Source organism: Eschscholzia californica, unplaced genomic scaffold, assembly GCF_041429995.1.
Source record: "Eschscholzia californica isolate CP2 unplaced genomic scaffold, dmEscCali1.0.p SCAF_6, whole genome shotgun sequence".
In the NCBI taxonomy this organism is placed as follows: Eukaryota; Viridiplantae; Streptophyta; class Magnoliopsida; order Ranunculales; family Papaveraceae; genus Eschscholzia; species Eschscholzia californica.
The window spans coordinates 9,427,862-9,445,304 of record NW_028238483.1 but is presented as its reverse complement, the minus strand read 5'-3'; the positions used below and the strand labels follow the sequence as shown (position 1 = coordinate 9,445,304).

Below are 17,443 nucleotides of genomic sequence, written 5' to 3'. Positions count from 1 at the left end.
AATGTTTCTCATTTCTAGTGTTTTGTTCTCAGGTGGTTTCTTATAATTTCAAGTAAAACATATTCGGAAAGCACAAAACATTTGGATAGGCGCATCATTTTCACTGACCATACGCTGCGCATTCTAACACTCATATTTTCCTTATCCAAACTCCAAATAACTTCTATTATACCTTTTCTGGAATCCTCTCAAGATGAAGTACAATGTTGTGGAAGAGTTGAAAAGCTTTTGAGACCTTTACGACTTCCTAGTTTCCAAAACAGTACCGCAATTTCTCGATCTAAATATGTTTACTGTTTTTCTTCTAAGTCCTGGCTACATCAACTCTTAAATTCCCGTGTATAAGTTAAGAACACTTAACTTAAGTGAATTCATACCAATTTCACCATCAACACATATGATAGTGAAAATGGTCAAAAATTTCATTATAAAACACTAGAGATCGTAATTTCTTCAAAAATAATCTAATTTACTGATTTCTACCTTGATTTTGATGTATTGAAGTTATTATAGCCTTCATTTGATCAATATCTTCTAACTCCTTCCTTATTTTGTCGGATTCTTCAAGTTACAAGTTAAAATCTCCAATAAAATTCAATTGCATTTTTGAGAAACAAACTCAAATTTCTTACAAAAACTAATAACAACTCTTAATAGCACTTACTTTAGAAGAAAACCCGAATTCCATTTATGAAATCCACTAGAACTTATCTCTTTAATCAAATTTTTTCCAGAAGAAAACACTAACCCTAGATTTAGTCGAACAAAAGAGGGAAAGAAATCTGTTTTTTTTTTATTATTAAATCTCCCGAAAATACACTTGACTCCCTTAGTTTCATTAAATTGTTAAACCACCCCTAAATCTTACTTGATTGCAGAAACCTACTAAAATCTACACCATTTGTTGATTTAGCCTCTGTTTTGACTTCGTCTAAATCCAAAATGGTGCCTCATCTAACTTTTATCTTCCTTCATAAAGAAAAAAGAAACTTTTATCTTTTATTTATTTAACCGAAAAATATGGGATGTTACAGAAGCTAACTCTGAACCGAGGAAAGATTTAAAAAATAAAATATTTCTTGGAAATTGATCTTTTAGAGGATTAAAGCCATAGAATGTACTTTGTATCAAAAAGAGGAAATCCCTATCTCCATTGTAACAAGCACTAAATATCCGATGTGGAACTCGGAGTTTTTAAGATTGAATGTTGCATTGGAGGTAATCATACGTAGAGTTTGTTGGTTAACAGACAAAAACTTTCAAATTTTGATATCTGCAACATGGTTTTTGTACCGATGAAGCAACTAAACAAGAAACAAAGGTGATGGAATGCTCCAAATTTTGTGGGATTTCGCCCAAAACTCTTCTTGATTGAATGATTTGGCGAAATCTAACTGTTCATGTCGAATTACAGACTGAAATTTCAGGCATACTAACATTTTTCAAACAAGAAAGAGTTCATTTGGCAGAATAGTTGCTCATTATAGAAAGAAAATTGGTAGGCGAATAAAGAACTAGCAATCTAGCATAAAAAATATCCCTTACATTTTAGAGATAAAAGCCAGTTTAATTTTTGAAGATCAGCTACCACAAGTGCATCTATACACTTGAAGGGTAACAATATGTTTCATCACCTTAGCATTAGAATTATGATCCAGGACTTTGATAATTAAACCTAGTGTTTGGGAACCTTGATGTACAGAGAGACTGTCCATCTGAACCCTGATTTTGTGGGTGAGGTTCAGATTGGGATATATGGGGTATTGAAGGAGAGTTAGCCAGTTAGGATCAATGTTCTCTAACAGTCAAACATATCTGCTTATTATTACTTGTAGACAGAAGAAGAAAGAGAAATGAAGCCCAAAAATGGGGACGACTAAAAAATGATTTGGCCTGTTCCCAATGGCCCGAACGTATTTCTCTCCACATGCCCGGATCAATCAATAAGAGTTGGCCATGTCAGCTTCATCGGCCCCATTTTCAGGCCAAATAACAATTCTCCAAAAAAGAAAATATGATAAGAAAACCTGAAGCAATAATATGATATCAACTAGAACTAAAATACCTAGTATTAATTGTACATCCATAGTGGAAGAAGAGATCTCTCTCTTTCCCTCTTTCTGTCCTTTAACATCCATTAAAAGATAAAAGTGAATCAATTGAAGTTGTTCTATGGGTTTGGATGTTTTGGAGTTGGACTTGGATGTGTGGATATTCCATGGTAATCAACATGGTAGATCAGCTCATCTTCATTGTCATCACCTACATTACCGTTTCCCGGTGAAACTCGTTTCACATCAGATTGCCTCTCCCCAACCTACATGAAAAATCAACCAACCAACCAAATTGGTATTACTTACTAAAATAAGTGAAAAAAAAAAATAACTTATTTTGGTGTTAGGAGCTTAATTAATTAATCATCTAACCTTGATTTTGTTGTCTTTATTAAGATCTGAGATTAAGGAGCTCAACTTTCTCATACTTTGCTTGTCTTTGTGGTGCAATATTGGAGAAGAAGCGGAAAGGGAAGAAGCATTTGTCATTGTTAGAGATGGCAAGTAGAAGACTATAGTAGTTATTAAGAACATAACCAAGGAAAAGGAACAAATATTTTTCATTTTTTATAGCTCAAAATGAAAGATTTTCCTCTCTGTGAGTGGGGGAGCTTAAATAGATAAGTGAAAGATGAGAGAGAGGCAATAATGAATAGATGGGTGGAGGAGCCTGTCTTATGGGGTCCCATTCCATGCTTCATTGTGAACCAGATGGAGACTTTGAATGACTCTTGTCCTCATTATCTTGACTACAATTATTTCCTCTCCTCACTAGTAGTAGGATGGGTAAAGAAAAGTGAAAGCTAGGCATCCCTATTTTGAATACATTTTAGCTGTGGACATTTGATCATAGAAAAGTAAAGAAAATCCAGGGCTGTACAATGACTTTGAATGACTCTTGTCCTTATTATCTTGACTACAATTATTTCCTCTCCTCACTAGTAGTAGGATCGGTAAAGAAAAGTGTGAAAAGGTAGAACCCTTGATGCTTGTCACTCTCGGATGAAGCCGAGAGAGAGACCGATGAAGACTCTCGGTTATAACCGAGTAAAGATGAACACACTCGGTGAAACTGAGTGGAAGGAGGAGAAGGTGATGGTCTCGGGTATACCGAGAGAGAGAGGGATGTCTTCGGGTGAACCGAGAGTGATAGAGAGATGACTTCGGGTTGAACCGAGAGGAAGAGATGTTGTTCGTGATGAGAGACAAGAGCTTGGTAAAAGACCTTCTTCGTTATTCACTACAACTTGTTGTTTTTGTAAGGTATTATATCCTTATACTAGTGTTTATAGCAGATAACGACATCTAATGTCTAATACTAGTATCCCCAAGATCATCATGCAAAACTAGTAATTAACTAATAGGAAGATAGTAGATTACCTTAATCGCTATTTTCCTCGGGCTAGTTGAATAGATTAAAGAAGATCAAGAGCTTCAAACGTAGCTTCAAACGTAGCTCCTCTACTTGGGACACCGAACGGTATATTTAATCTGCCTCCTTGAAAGCTCGCTAGCACTCCAATGGTGGTTTGATAATAAGAAGACCTTCTTCTTGCTTGACTAGAAGATAGCTTGGGAATTAGCTCACCTTCTCCTCTCTACTTGATGTGGTAGAGTAAGAAAGCTTAGAGATAAATTCCACACCTTATTCTCTGCCCTAAGAGTGTTTATATTGAACCCTAATGAGAATACACCTCCTCAAAAGTTTCCTAAAACACCCTTTAGAATAAGATTTAGGGAAATAGTCGAAAATAGCAATTAATAATATTTTCTAAATTCCCTAAGGAGGAGGTGTCCAAACACCACGAAATTTTTCAGGCATACTACTGGGTATGTCAGAAACTCACCCTCCAAAATTCAGCCCAATCCGAGTCCTGGAAGTACCCGAACCAACCTAAGCCCAAATACCCTTATTTCGGGCCTTTTTGCTATCTTTTGCCCAAATTCTATTTAGGCCTGTGAAATATGTTTATGGGACATTCCCAATGTTATATCATACTCCCACTAGTCATATCATCCGATTAAATACCCATTTTTATGTGTAACCCGATGTAGGATCCGATCGAAGTTAGCCGCGAATTACTTCGTAATTCGACGACCGTAGTTGGTTTCTAGCTAAACAATACGACCCCTAAATCAATCGGACTTGATGATCATCTTCATCAATTGTCCTAGCCGACATATTGCTCGCACTTCCATCTTGGTCGAAGGACATCTCCTTCAACTCCTTCAGACTCCCACTTGGACTTAGAACAAGTACAATGCCTCGATTCTCGTGTCAATTTAGTATCTCATCTGATACATCACGTCAGTCAGACTTTCTTGATATCCGAGTACAACTGTAAAAGACAAACGATTAATTCTTAATCCGTTTGAGCGCGGTCACGCATTTTCAGTTGTTACTCATCAAGTGGCCTTGAGACACTTTTGACCTAATGTGATTAGGATGACACAATCCATTCTTGTGCTCCCACTTAACTTCATGTCTATCCTGTCCTTCCCAGTATCACTAATACGTGCACGCTCAAGAATATGTGCAGTGTATTTGGACTGAAAGAGGGGATAGCCTTGTGTGGTAGAGGTTACTTCAATACTTAGAAAATAACGGAGAGTACCTAAATCCTTCATTTCAAATTGGCTAGCTAACTGCAACTTCAAATATGCAATACCATCAACATCATCACCGGTAATAATCATTCATCAACATACAATGACAAAAGGAAGCGACTTACAGTATTATATTTGATAAAAAGAGTTGAATCATAATTGCTAAAAGCAAAGCCAAGAGATGTAACTATTGTTGAGAACTTCTCAAACCAAGCTCGTGGTGCTTGTTTGAGACCATATAATGCTTTCTTAAGCTCACAAACTTCTTCGGGTTAATGTGGAAGACCAAGAAGAGGAGTCAAATAAACTTCTTCCTAAAGATCTCCATTTAAGAAAGCATTTTTACATCCATGTGAGAGCTACGCCATTGACGAACCGAGGCAACTACAATAAACATACGAACAATAGTCATTTTTGCAACCATAGCAAAGTTTCCTCATAATTTATCCCATACTCCTGCGAAAATCCCTTAGCAACAAGTCTTCCTTTGTAGCGCTCAATATACCTATCGGACTTTGTTCTAATTTTATATACCCAATGAGAACCAATAGTATGCTTACCAGAGGGCAAAGGTACAAGATCCCATGTGTCAGTCTTATGAAAAGTAGAGAGTTCTTCAGCCATAGCCTTTTTCCAAAGAGGATCAACAACTTCCTCCTTATAGGAAGAAGTCTCAAAGTGACAATGAATAGATGCCAAGAAAGAAGTAAAAGAAGGAGAAAAAGTAGAATAAGCAAAATCAGGTAACTTAATGGACTTATGAACACGATGAGGATAACGAGAAGGTGGATGTGCAATCTCATTAGGAGTTTGGTCAGTCGTGGGGATTGGAGGGACATCACAAGTGAGAAGAGCATCAACAACATCAGGTGCAACAGGTTCAACATGAGCAGTAGGAATATCACAAACATCAGAAAAAGGATTAATACGAATTAGGTTAGAGGGAGTCACATCATAAGCATTAGCAGGAATAGAAAAATAGGGTATATGCTCAAAAAATACAACATGCCGAGAGACATCGTCTTCCACAAGACATCATCTTCTACCGCTAAAACCTAGAAGAAAGAGATAGAGTTCTCATAACTCGCCCCCAAAAAGGTTCAATCAAAATTTAATTTTTTTACTGCGAAGAACACCCTGACTGTCTTGAGCGTCGGAGCGGTTTTCGAACCCTTTGCAGGTTTCCCCCTAGGAATCGAGGAACAGTAGCAAGGAGAAAGAGCAGGAGCAAGGAGCAAAGAACCAGAGCTAGAGCAAAGAACAGACGAAGGAATCATACTCAACCTAACAGAATATTTCCACATAACGGACCCTATCATGCATCAAGTCCCTTTTCATGTTGATATAACGGAAGGCAATTTTTTGACATGAGCATTTGGCGCTTGAAGGAGGCATCTCTCCAGCAAAATCATCAATTCGGTAAATCAAATCCTCTTTCACTCTCGAAACTAACCGTTTTTTCTAGCTCTCCAAGCAATCATGGCTTCAGAGGAACACACCCCCCACAAGTCTCAGGACATATTACCCAACGCAGTCACACTCATGGCCGAAATCGAACAACTCAAAGCTGATCAGGCACAGAAGGAAGAAGAGGTTAGACAACTACAGGAAAGCCTCCGCAAAGCAGAAACGGCCAGGATGGAGTAGCACAGGAGGACAGAAAGGAAGAAATTAGAATGTAAGCCCGAAGACTATTCTCTTCACCAGGCAGCGTATTTTCATCTGGGGCCATGAAACTAATGTCAAGCGACCAGATGCACATGAAAAGCATCCTAAACGAGGGCCGGATGTTGGACCCAAACCGACCCTACATCCCTAAACCCACAGGAGTCGGCGAAGGACGCACAGACGATGCAACCATCAGCGAAGTACTTATACGTCAAGTAGCAGAGCTGACCCGAGCAAGAGAGAAGGAAAAACTATCGGCAAAGGAGATAATTCACCAGCCCCCTCTCAGTAGGGAAATATTGGAGGCCTAGAAACCCAAGAACTTTAAATGCCTAACGCTCGAACACTATCACGCCCTGGAAGATCCAGTGGTATTCATTAACAATTATGCCTCGATGATGAACCTTCATACGACTGACCTGAACGTTTGGTGCGTGGTTTTTGCCGCAATTCTAAAAGGCCCGGCACATGCGTGGTACCAGGCACTGGCCTTGGGTTCCATAAAGTCGTTTGAGGAACTGGCGCAAGCCTTCTACGATGCTTTCCGAGGCAGCACCACAATCAAAAGCAAGACTGATGACCTGTTTAATATCGTTCAAAGGAAATGTGAATCCGTTGCAAATTACTGGCAAAGATTCCGCAACCTCAAGGTGTAGATTCTTGGCCTCAAACAAAAGTTTGCGTTTTCAGCTCTAAAAAGAGGTCTCAGACAAGACGATATCATACGAGACATATGAGGCAAATAATCAGATACACACAGAGAATTGATCATAAGAGTTCAGCAGTTCATAAATAAAATAGGAGAATTAGCGAAGGATGAAGGAGGTGGCAAACATCCCATACGAGGGAGAACCGCCTAAAAGAAGAGAGCGCGAAGAACCAAGGCCCCCGAGAGAGCCCTACCGAAGCAGGCGAGGGAGACCTGAGTTTTCCACCTTCACCCCTCTAACCAAGGGCTGTGAAGAAATTTTACAGATTCTCATCTCAAAGGAGAAGGTACAGTTACTAAAACCTAACGATGACAAAGAAGAGATCGGCCCAAGAGACATAACCGCCTGGTGCTCCTTTCACCGAGGATACGGTCATAGAATTGACAACTGTCGACACCTCAAAACCTTAATAGAAGAACTGGTAAGGAAGGGAGAGCTGGACAGCTACATCATGAAGGAACGTCAACCCTACAACTATAAGAAGGAACAACCCTCCCCTGAATACAAAAACAAAAGGCCCATTAGCAGAGGAGGAGTCGGGAGGGTTTAGACACAAACACCCATTCTAGGTCCGCCAAAAAAGCAGCTAACGAGCCAGAGGAACCTCAGGGAATAATAGGCAATATGAGCACTATCACTGGAGGGCCAACTCTTAGCACAAACACCAAGGGAGAACAATGCCGATATGCCAACGACGCTAAAACACCACCGACCCTATTCACTAAACCCAGGTGGAAGCGCAACCCATAACCTTCACGGACGATGATCTAGTAGGAGTGATCACCCCCAGTACTGATCTGTTGGTAATAACAGCGGTGGTGGCTAACTAGAACGGTGGGCGCATCTTGGTCGATACAGGAAGTTCAACCGAAGTCATGAGCAGAACGTGCTTCCAAAAACTCGGGGTAAATCCTCAGCACCTCAAATCTTATGAGTCTTGTTTAACAGGATTCGACAACAACCAAGTTGAGACCGACGGGATAATGTCACTACCTATGCTAATTGGAGACGGAGCGGCAAAGAAAGCCATGATGCTGAATTTCACTATAGTTAATAAGCTGGACGCCTACAATATCATATTGGGAAGAAACTTCCTAACAGAAACTGGGGCCGTTGTCTCAATAAACCACCTGATGATGAAATTCCCAGTCCCAGGAACGAGTCTGGTGGGGATAGTCCGGGGAAACAAAGAGACGACCCGAGAATGCTATTTGATCTCGAGCCAAAGCTGCGGAAAAGAGATGGTCGCCTCAACTATCGCTACAGGAGAAGAAGTCTTTCACGATGAGTCCAACACCTGCATGCAAAAATAAGACAAAGATCGCCCAGGTACGACAAACCACTTTTAAAGTTACATCTTTTTAATTTCCTTACTATAATAAAGCCGATAGGCTGGAGTGTAGCGTTACAAGCTGCAATATTTCTTAAATAAATAATACTTTTTCGAAACAAGTATTATACAAGGAGAAATCCTAGTTAAACTTACTTTGCTTCGGCAAAACAGATAGCCCTAGTAGCTAAGGCCACGACCAAGGGCCATAAGGAGGAAACCTAATTAAACTTACTTCGCTTCGGCATTACAGATGGCCCTCGTAGCTAAGGCCACGACCAGGGGCCCTAAGGAGGAGTCCTAGTTAAACTTACTTTGCTTCGGCAAAACGGATAGCCCAGGTAGCTAAGGCCATGACCAGGGGCCCTAAGGACGAGTCCTAGTTAAACTTAACTTCACTCGAGCAAATCGATCAGCCCTGGTAGCTAAGGCCACGACCAGGGGCCCTAAGGAGAAATCCTACTTAAACTTACTTTGCTTCGGCAAAACGGATAGCCCTGATAGAAAAAGCGACGACCAGGGGCCCTAAGGAGAAGTCCTAGTGAAACTGACTTTGCTCAAGTAAAACAGATAGCTCTGATAGCGAGAGCCACGACCAGTGACCTAAGGAGAAGTCCTAGTTAAACTAGTCGCGCTCAAGCCGACGAAACAACCCTGGTAGCGAAAGCCACGACAAGGGGCCTAAGGAGAAATCCTAATTAAACTAGTTGTGCTCAAGCCGATGAAACAACCATGGTAGCGAGAGCCACGACTAGGGGCCCAAGGAGAAGTCCTAGTCAGACTAGTCGTACTCAAGCCGCCGAAACAATCTTGGTAGCGAAAGAAACGATCAGGGGCCGAGGGTAAGCCCTAGTTAAACTACGAAGCTGTTCAGAAACCTATCATACGGATGGTTTCTATTTAGCAGAGGGAGTTAGTAAGACTAGGGCATGATAGAACAGGTCTAACTCTTTCTTGTAATGCATGAGCGATCACTCGGAGCATGCATAGTAAGCTAGGAAAATTGCATTAGTAAGCCTAGGGTTATTAGTAATAAGTGTTCATTCTACCATTCTTTTTGTACAGTTGCAGGAAAAGGAGGTAACAAACCATAGAGCCCATACTGAGCCGATAGAAGAAAAGAGGAAACAATCACCAACGAAGAACGGGATTCATTAAAACACATTTTCCGGTACGGCAGCGTAAAACTATAATAATTACATATTAGAAGAAGAAGAAGAGATAGAAGGAGGAGCAGTTGGAGAATCAATCATGTCTACCGAGGCCTTGATGAATACGGCAAGGAGTCGACCACCCTCGGGACGACAAACCAGAAAACCGACCGCCGAAAAAAGTACCGGCTACAATTTGCTTAAGGTCCCTCTCCATGAGTAAACCAAGGGATAGAGAGGGTCGGCAGAGAGCAAAAGCGAGAGATTATCCTCGTCCAGCAAGTCACTAGGGTGAAAGATGTCGATAAAACCCTCACGGGCCACTTCCATACACATATGTTCAAAAGTTGCATCATCGTCGTTAAGAGCCATGTCGAAGCCGGTCATCACGTCACCTCCGGGAAGAGTCCCACAAACCATTAGAAGAGACATAACGTAAGGCAAAATCTCTTCATTCCCTCCAAGAAGTATTTATAGGACATGACGGTCGTGACGAACAGACACGACCATTCAAGGGTCGCAAAAAAAAGGGAATAATCAAAAAAGAGAAGACCAACAGATTCACACACGGGAAAGTAAGGAAATACCACAAGATCAAACAAGAATTAAAAGGATAACACCTTATTAATTCTTAAAAGAAATCTATTACAGAAGAAATTAGAAACGAAAGACGTCAAGAAGAGTGCGATCATTCAGGTCTCTTACAAAAGAAATTGCGGAAAGGAAAAGGAGTCAATCAGCCAACCCTGAGAAGACCTTCAAGGGGGAGAGCCTCCGGAAGAGAACACCTCTGGAAAGAATTCCCTACCACCCAGATTGTCCTCCGGAAGGTGGCAGACTCCCAATCAGTATCTGGACCACCCATATCTTGTGGACTAACGCCAAATTGACACCCCCGGTAACACTATCTCCATTGTCGAAAAAGTTACCCTTAACTATCACCATCATCGGAAAAGCATCCATCAAGAAGGCACCAGGCACGAGCTCGAGCAAGGGCCTTATCTTCATCTTCAAACAGAATGGGGGCTGAAGAAGAATAGAGAAAAATATTTAAAGAAAAGATACTAGAGAAAAAGTAAAGTATTGCAGAAAACTCGAAAGCCAAAAGAGGCTACTTATTGTAGAATAAGAAGATAAAGTGGTTCTCTTAACAGATAAAGAGAACATCAAATCAAAGGAAGCAAAAAGTAGCCTCGGTAACGCACCAAACAATAATGACTAAGTGGCGAAGCGCGGCTCAAGACTGACCAAGTCAGAGGGAATTAAGGAGACCCTACAGAGCTCGCTCGTCTCTCCAGTCGTGAAACACCACGTGTCCATGCATGGAAGCAGAAGGTACCGTGAGGAGTTACCCAAAAGATCAACGTGAAAACGCGGGATCAAAAGATCGGATCGATGACGTCACAGAATCACGCATGGAAGAGGAAATCCATCGTCTCAAGCAGAAATCGAGACGTGTCACACGAGAAAAGATACGCGTAAACGCTCCTAAGGAACCACTACTCAATTTGATCTGGCTAAAAAACACCTCCGACAAACGGAACCTCAACAGTCCTGTTGTAAAAAAAAACTTCAAAAATAGCTCAGCTAAAATCAGCCCCGGCACGCGGAGCTCAGGAAACTCAAAAGAACGACCGAGCTTTACGAAACAGCTCTGGTCCGGGTATACCCGTTGTGTTCAAAGATATTTAAGATATTTAAATGTCTGAACTCGAGAGTCACTTCTACTCCTCAGTCTCTCTACTTTCGACTAAGAAGTGGCGGGACTCATGATGATGCATAAATTCTCCAGACTTTGACTAATGTCAATGTCTCAAGAACGGACCTGAAGTCCAACGGATCATCCTGGCTGAAGGCAGACAGAGCAGCTAATCTCCCAACACTTCGCTACCTGCACCGCTAACTAGGAGGTCAGCTTGAAGTAACAACCCTGTTTCGCCCTCGACACATATAGATCTCCTCTGGAATCTCTAAAGGAATGAGGGGTCCACGAAAGCTAGGCCACTGTCTGACACCCTAAATTGGGAGGACAAGAATACGCTGCAGACTTACCGACTCAATCCCAGCATCTCCTTAAGGATCTCAACCGGCCACGGATCTTGAGTGTTTTAGCAAGTTTGGACTTGAAAGAGTCCCACAGGAGGAAACATCTCCCAGAAGATCTATCACCTCGACAGGATATCTACGAAGCATCCTTAAACTTAGGAACTTCTATTTATCCTAGATACGAGATAAACATAAAGGTAAAACTTCCCTCAACGGCAATCACAACCGCCTCATAAGCCTAGAAAGGTCCCCATCGTCTTCCACAAGAAATTATCTTCTAACCCTAAAGCCTAGAAGAAAGAGATAGAGTTCCCATAACTCGCCCCCAAAAAGTTCAATCAATATTCAATCTTTTTACTATAAAGCACACCGTGACTGTCTTGAGCGTCGGAGCGGTTTTCGAACCCTTTGCAGGTTTTCCCCCCAGGAATCGAGGAACACGAACAAGGAGAATGAGCAGGAGCAGGAGCAAGGAGCAAAGAACCAGAGCATGAGCAAGAAACCGACGAAGGAACTATACTCAACCTAACAAAATATTCACACATAACGGATGGTGTCATGCATGAAGTCACTTTTTCATGCTGATATAACGGAAGGCCATTTTTGACATCAGCACTTGGTACTTGAGACGTGCCTCTTCAGCCATTAGATTATTTAGAAATTTAGCAATTGAAAGAAGTGGCTTACTATGCAAAATTATACTATGAATTGATTAAAACTCATTACGCAAAGGCATCCAAATCTGAACCAAACGACATTCCTCCCTACGAGCAATATAAGGAGGACAAGTCTCCAACTCTTCGGATTCTGCTAGAGCTAACTGATTCAAAAATATCAGTCATTACAACATGAACTTCTTGAATACCTCATATCTCTATGTCCATATTTATAATATCAGCTTCTAACTTATACTGTGTTGCAAAGTTCGACTTCTTGAACATATATGCTAAGTAAAACCACATCTCACGACAAGTTTGAAATTTCGCCAACTGATATCTAATTGTGTTATCCACTGAGTCATTAATCCAAGTAATAATTTTCGAATTGTTTGCTTCCCAAACCCTAGATAACTCAGCAAAGTTTTCTTTCAATCTATCAATTGGTTGAACAACAATACCATCAATGTAATCCCACAAATATTTTCCTTTCAAAAAATTTCTCATCAAAAAACTCCAATACCAGTTGTTTTTACCATTCAATCTTACATTAATAGCTTACAATGAACCATCTTTCCACTGTCCATTTTCTCAATTCGAAACCAAATGTAACCAAGAAAAAAAATATAACTAAGAAAACAACACCAAACATACTAGCTAAAGAAATATGAAGAAGTGCAAAGTAATAATACCAGATTGGCAGCGAGAAATTATGAAAGAACAATAGAGATAATGGAAAAAAAACTGGTTTTTCACACTGAGAACTCTTTTCCCTGCGGCAGCCAAACGGTCCCTTGAAGAAGATAATTTCCCAACTAGCAAAAACAGACGTCCAAACGCACCATTTTTCTCCAACAACAAGTATTTGGTTTCCTCCATAGAAAAACCGCCGAAACAAAAACTACCCTTTTCCAAAAACCACTGTTTAAGTGCCCCTTCCCTCAAAACCGGCTTTAACAACAACGACTTGATTTCCTTCACAGAAAAACCGCCCAAACCAAAACTACCATTTTCCAAAAACCACTGTTTCAGTGCATCTTCCCTCAAAACAAGCATTCAGTCCGCGTTTCCAGCTCTCCCAACAGCTCTCTCCTTCCTCTTTAAATATCCAGTCCAAACTGCATATTTCTAAGATCACAAACCGCCTTCCGTAATTTCTAATACTCTTTTCTCATATTGGTGATGAAGCTTTCCTTCCTTTAAGATCTTAAAGGCTCTGATACCATGTAGAAATCAATACCAAATCAATAGCAAAAGATAGTTGTAGTTAGGTTTACAAGATAACAAAAAGATAAATATATAGTAAAGACAAAAGACTAAAAGGCCCTTAAGAGGCAAATGACTAAACTACCCTAACTATTATATATTATTGTAATACCGTGCACATGAACGTCGCGCCAACTTGGGCAAAAGACAAAAACTATTAATTGATTCTCTAACTTTACAATTGTTGGACAGCTGGGACAGTAGGAGATGGAATTTTATGAACTTAACGGAATGGGAAGATAAGTGGGAAGATGTTGTTAGGGTCTTTTCATTCAAAGTTAATGCAAAATTAATATACAATCAATCTTGATCATTGATTTTCGATAGCTGAGTTTAAACCCCTAAAACAATCTTATTTTTTACCATAGTACACCCAACTTCATCTCTCTTACTTAATGATTCTGTGGTAAAAACCCCTAGTGGAGAGAATATTATTGTTGGTGTTGCTCCGTTCAAGAAGATCACATTACACAAATTGATTTGTTGCTCAACAATCTTGGAAAACCATTTTTGAAGGTTAGTGTTGAAGGATATATCCTTTCAGTCTGAAGGAGATGTCCTTTGGAAGGAGTGCCTTCCACCAAGGTATGCGCTCAATTTGTCAATTAGGATAACGAACCTTATCCGGAAGATCAGCTAGTCCGGTCAAATTAGGGGTCGTAATGCTTAGCTAGAAGCCAACTACGATCGTCGAATCACTTCAGTGATTCGCGGCTAACAGAGACAGGATCCTACAACAGGTTACACCAAAGAGTGGTGACTTTATCGGAGAGAGTTGACTAGTGGGAACTTGGCAAATAGATGGATTAGATCCATCTAAATAAGCCCAAAAGGTTCGGATGGGACTCGGGCAAACTTAGGAAGAACCGGGCCCGAAATGGAGGCCCGGTGTAGGGAATTACATGTCTCTAAGACTACCCTAATCATCTAACTAGTGTTGGTAGCAGAATCTCAAACATCTAATGTTTAACACTAAGTTATCCAGGATCGAATACATAAACTAACAATGAACTAGAAGTGGGATAAACTAACCTTTATCGCAATTTTTCCACGAACCTTTCCAATCGCGTGTGAAGATCAAAGAGCTTCAAGTGTAGCTCCTCTACTTGAGACATCTAATGAATAGCCTGAACTCCCTTCTTTCAGTCAGCTAGAACCTTCTTAAAGGTATAGATGAAGAACTCCTTCTAGACTTGAGAGATAGAATGGGAACTTTTCTCTAAAATCCCCTCTCTTCAATAGTTGTGTGAAGAGAGTGATTTCCTTCTTGAGAAAATTCCACACCTTTTCTGAACTCTGAGCTGGTCCTTATATAGGCATTACCTATACTCAAAGTATTATTCGGGCACATACTCGTTTGTGTTTAGAAACAAGAATCGATAACTTATCTAAAGGCAATAATATTCTACGTATTCATATATATACATACATACAAAAATATGACATTCATAATATAAAGTATGTATCCTAGATTCGTTTCAAGGTTTTGCTATGTTCCGTACAACTATTTGTGGGATATTGTGACATCTCTATGTCTAATGGGCTTCTTATTTTATTTTCGCAAAATTCGGACTAATGGCCCATTGGGTTTCTTCCTTATTGATTTTCCAAAATCGATTCAAGGAAAAAAAACTTCGTTTGGGAGCTCGGATGGCCCGGGTCAATGTCGGAAAAATTATGCTTGAAACCGGAAGAAAAGGCAAGAAAAATCTCCCACTCCAGTCAAGGCCCAATGGGCCCAAAGTCAAACTCGAAGAAACTCAAGTCAAACTTGGTCAAAGTCCTATGACTAGTCTTAGTTAAAGCTAGTCAATGGTTCGGACTTTTAGGGACAGATGCCTATACCATCTCGGATGGGGCGTGCTAGATGCGTCCTAGACGCATCCTAGCATGGGACAACACTTGGTCATCTCGGACTCCAAGTCCGAGATGCCATGAACGTGTCCTAGACGCGTCCTGTGCTGAGGACGGCTTGGGCCATCTCGGATGGGACGTGCTAGGGGGCTAACTTAAAAAAGATAACTTGAAGCTATTATGTACGGGGTAAATATTAGAAATGTGTAAATTAAGGGAGACATCCCAAATGAGTGTTAAGGGCGCACCCTGTAAGTGTTGAAAGCGCCTCCCTTGTGAGTTAAGGAGGTGCCCTTTACTCTAAAGAGGGCGCCTTTATAAATTCCCATTAACCCTAAAATACCCTACATGGACTAGGAATCCCGGTCCTACTCGGACCGAGATTTTCCAGTCCCGCGCGTCGCGAGACTTGCTGGACCAGTCCGGACGCGTCCAGGCCGGTCCGGACATTTGTTTTTGGAATTTTCAAAACACCCCAACCGACCTTGTCTGTTTCCTTCTTCTTCCTACTGTTTTCATGGTGAAAAGCTGATGGTTTTCACTATTAACCATCCAAATTTCATGATTTTGAAACCCGTTTTCAAATTCTATAATCCATTAGATCCGTTTTCGAAAACCTTTTTCAAAAACATCAAAATCTAATGATTCTATGCATTGAAACTATTTCAAATACGTGTTTGATTACGTTTAAATCTAATTCAAGCTAATCATAACTATGTCCGAAACTCTATTAACAATGAACTAGAAGTGCGATAAACTAACCTTTATTGCAATTTTCCCACGAACCTTTCGAATCGCGTGTGCAATTCAAAGAGCGTCAAGTGTAGCTCCTCTACTTGACACCGAATGAATAGCTTGAACTCCCTTCATTCAGTCAACTAGGAACTTCTTGAAGGTAGAGATGAAGAACTTCTTCTTTTAGATTTGATAGATAGAGTGGGAACTTTTCTCTAAAATCTTCTCTCTCCAATAGTTGTGTGAAGAGAGTGATTTCCTTCTTGAGAAAATTCCACACCTTTTCTGAACTCTAAACTGGTCCTCATATAGGCATTACCTTAGTAGAGTCCCACTCAAATAAGGAATCCTAAAAGTCCCTCATTTTCTCTAACTTAAAAAACAAAAACTTTTCTCTCCTGTTCCTCCCCCCCACCCCCCTCTCATTTTCTCTCTCTTCTTCATCCTCCTCCTCTTAAATGGATGCTTTGAAGCATGTAGGTTTAGCCCTTTGCTCGGGAAGAAGAGCAATTTACCATCAACAACAACCACTAAAGAGATTTCCTCATCCTCCTCCCAAATTAAACCCTAATTTAAATGTGGGTTTTGGTAGTAAAAATGGGTTTACTACCACCACTTCCATTCCTACTTGCTTCGCTAGTAAATGGGTTGACTGTTTCATCAACAACTTCCAATTCCTCTCTTCCTCCACCAACACCACCGTCAATTTTCCTCACAACAACAACAGCTACACTGACTTCCAATACCACTTTTTCTCTCCCTCTAGCTTTCTCTCTCTAAACAATTCTTATTGCAGGTTTTAGGAGCCGAGACTCATTTCTTAGGAGACGGAATTAGAAGAGCATACCAGGGGCGGACCCACATTGGGGCCCCTGGGGGCACGTGCCCCCATGCCCCAATGTGGATTCCCTATAAGAGTAGTTATGGTAGGAATAAAAACATCTCCCTATAAAGTAACTTTTACAATACCTACTAAATTAATTCCAAACCCAACCTTCTTGCCTCGGAAATCACTAAACACGGTGTTTCTTTCTTGGCTGTTTCTTTCTTGGCTCTGTTTCCAATTCCAACTTCAAGTACAATAGTAATTAAAAAGTAAAAAGGACAATGATAACTTCCTTATAAGACTAGTAGACCACCCAACTTTAGTAACTTTGTATGCCCAAATTAGATCAGGATTATTAACTTAGAAAAATTCCAAATCCAACTTAAATTAGGGTTTAGAGAATTAATAGTATAAAATCAAGTCTTCTCATCTTCTCTTCTATTAGTTGAAAGTACTTTTCTAGTGAGGGTGGCTTATGCAGAAAATAACAAGAGTAAAGTAATATATTTTGGTAGTTCTTTTATTCTTCATTGTGTTTCG

General features: G+C 40.5%; 1 long non-coding RNA gene across 1 annotated transcript; it reads right to left on the bottom strand.

Moving 5' to 3' along the window:
* Positions 1–2,003: 2,003 nt before the first annotated feature.
* Positions 2,004–2,675, bottom strand: LOC147531623 (uncharacterized). Its single transcript, XR_015227728.1, has 2 exons — positions 2,427–2,675; positions 2,004–2,317 (listed from the first exon to the last, which is right to left on the bottom strand). It is a non-coding gene; the product is annotated as an uncharacterized LOC147531623 (long non-coding RNA).
* Positions 2,676–17,443: the final 14,768 nt, after the last annotated feature.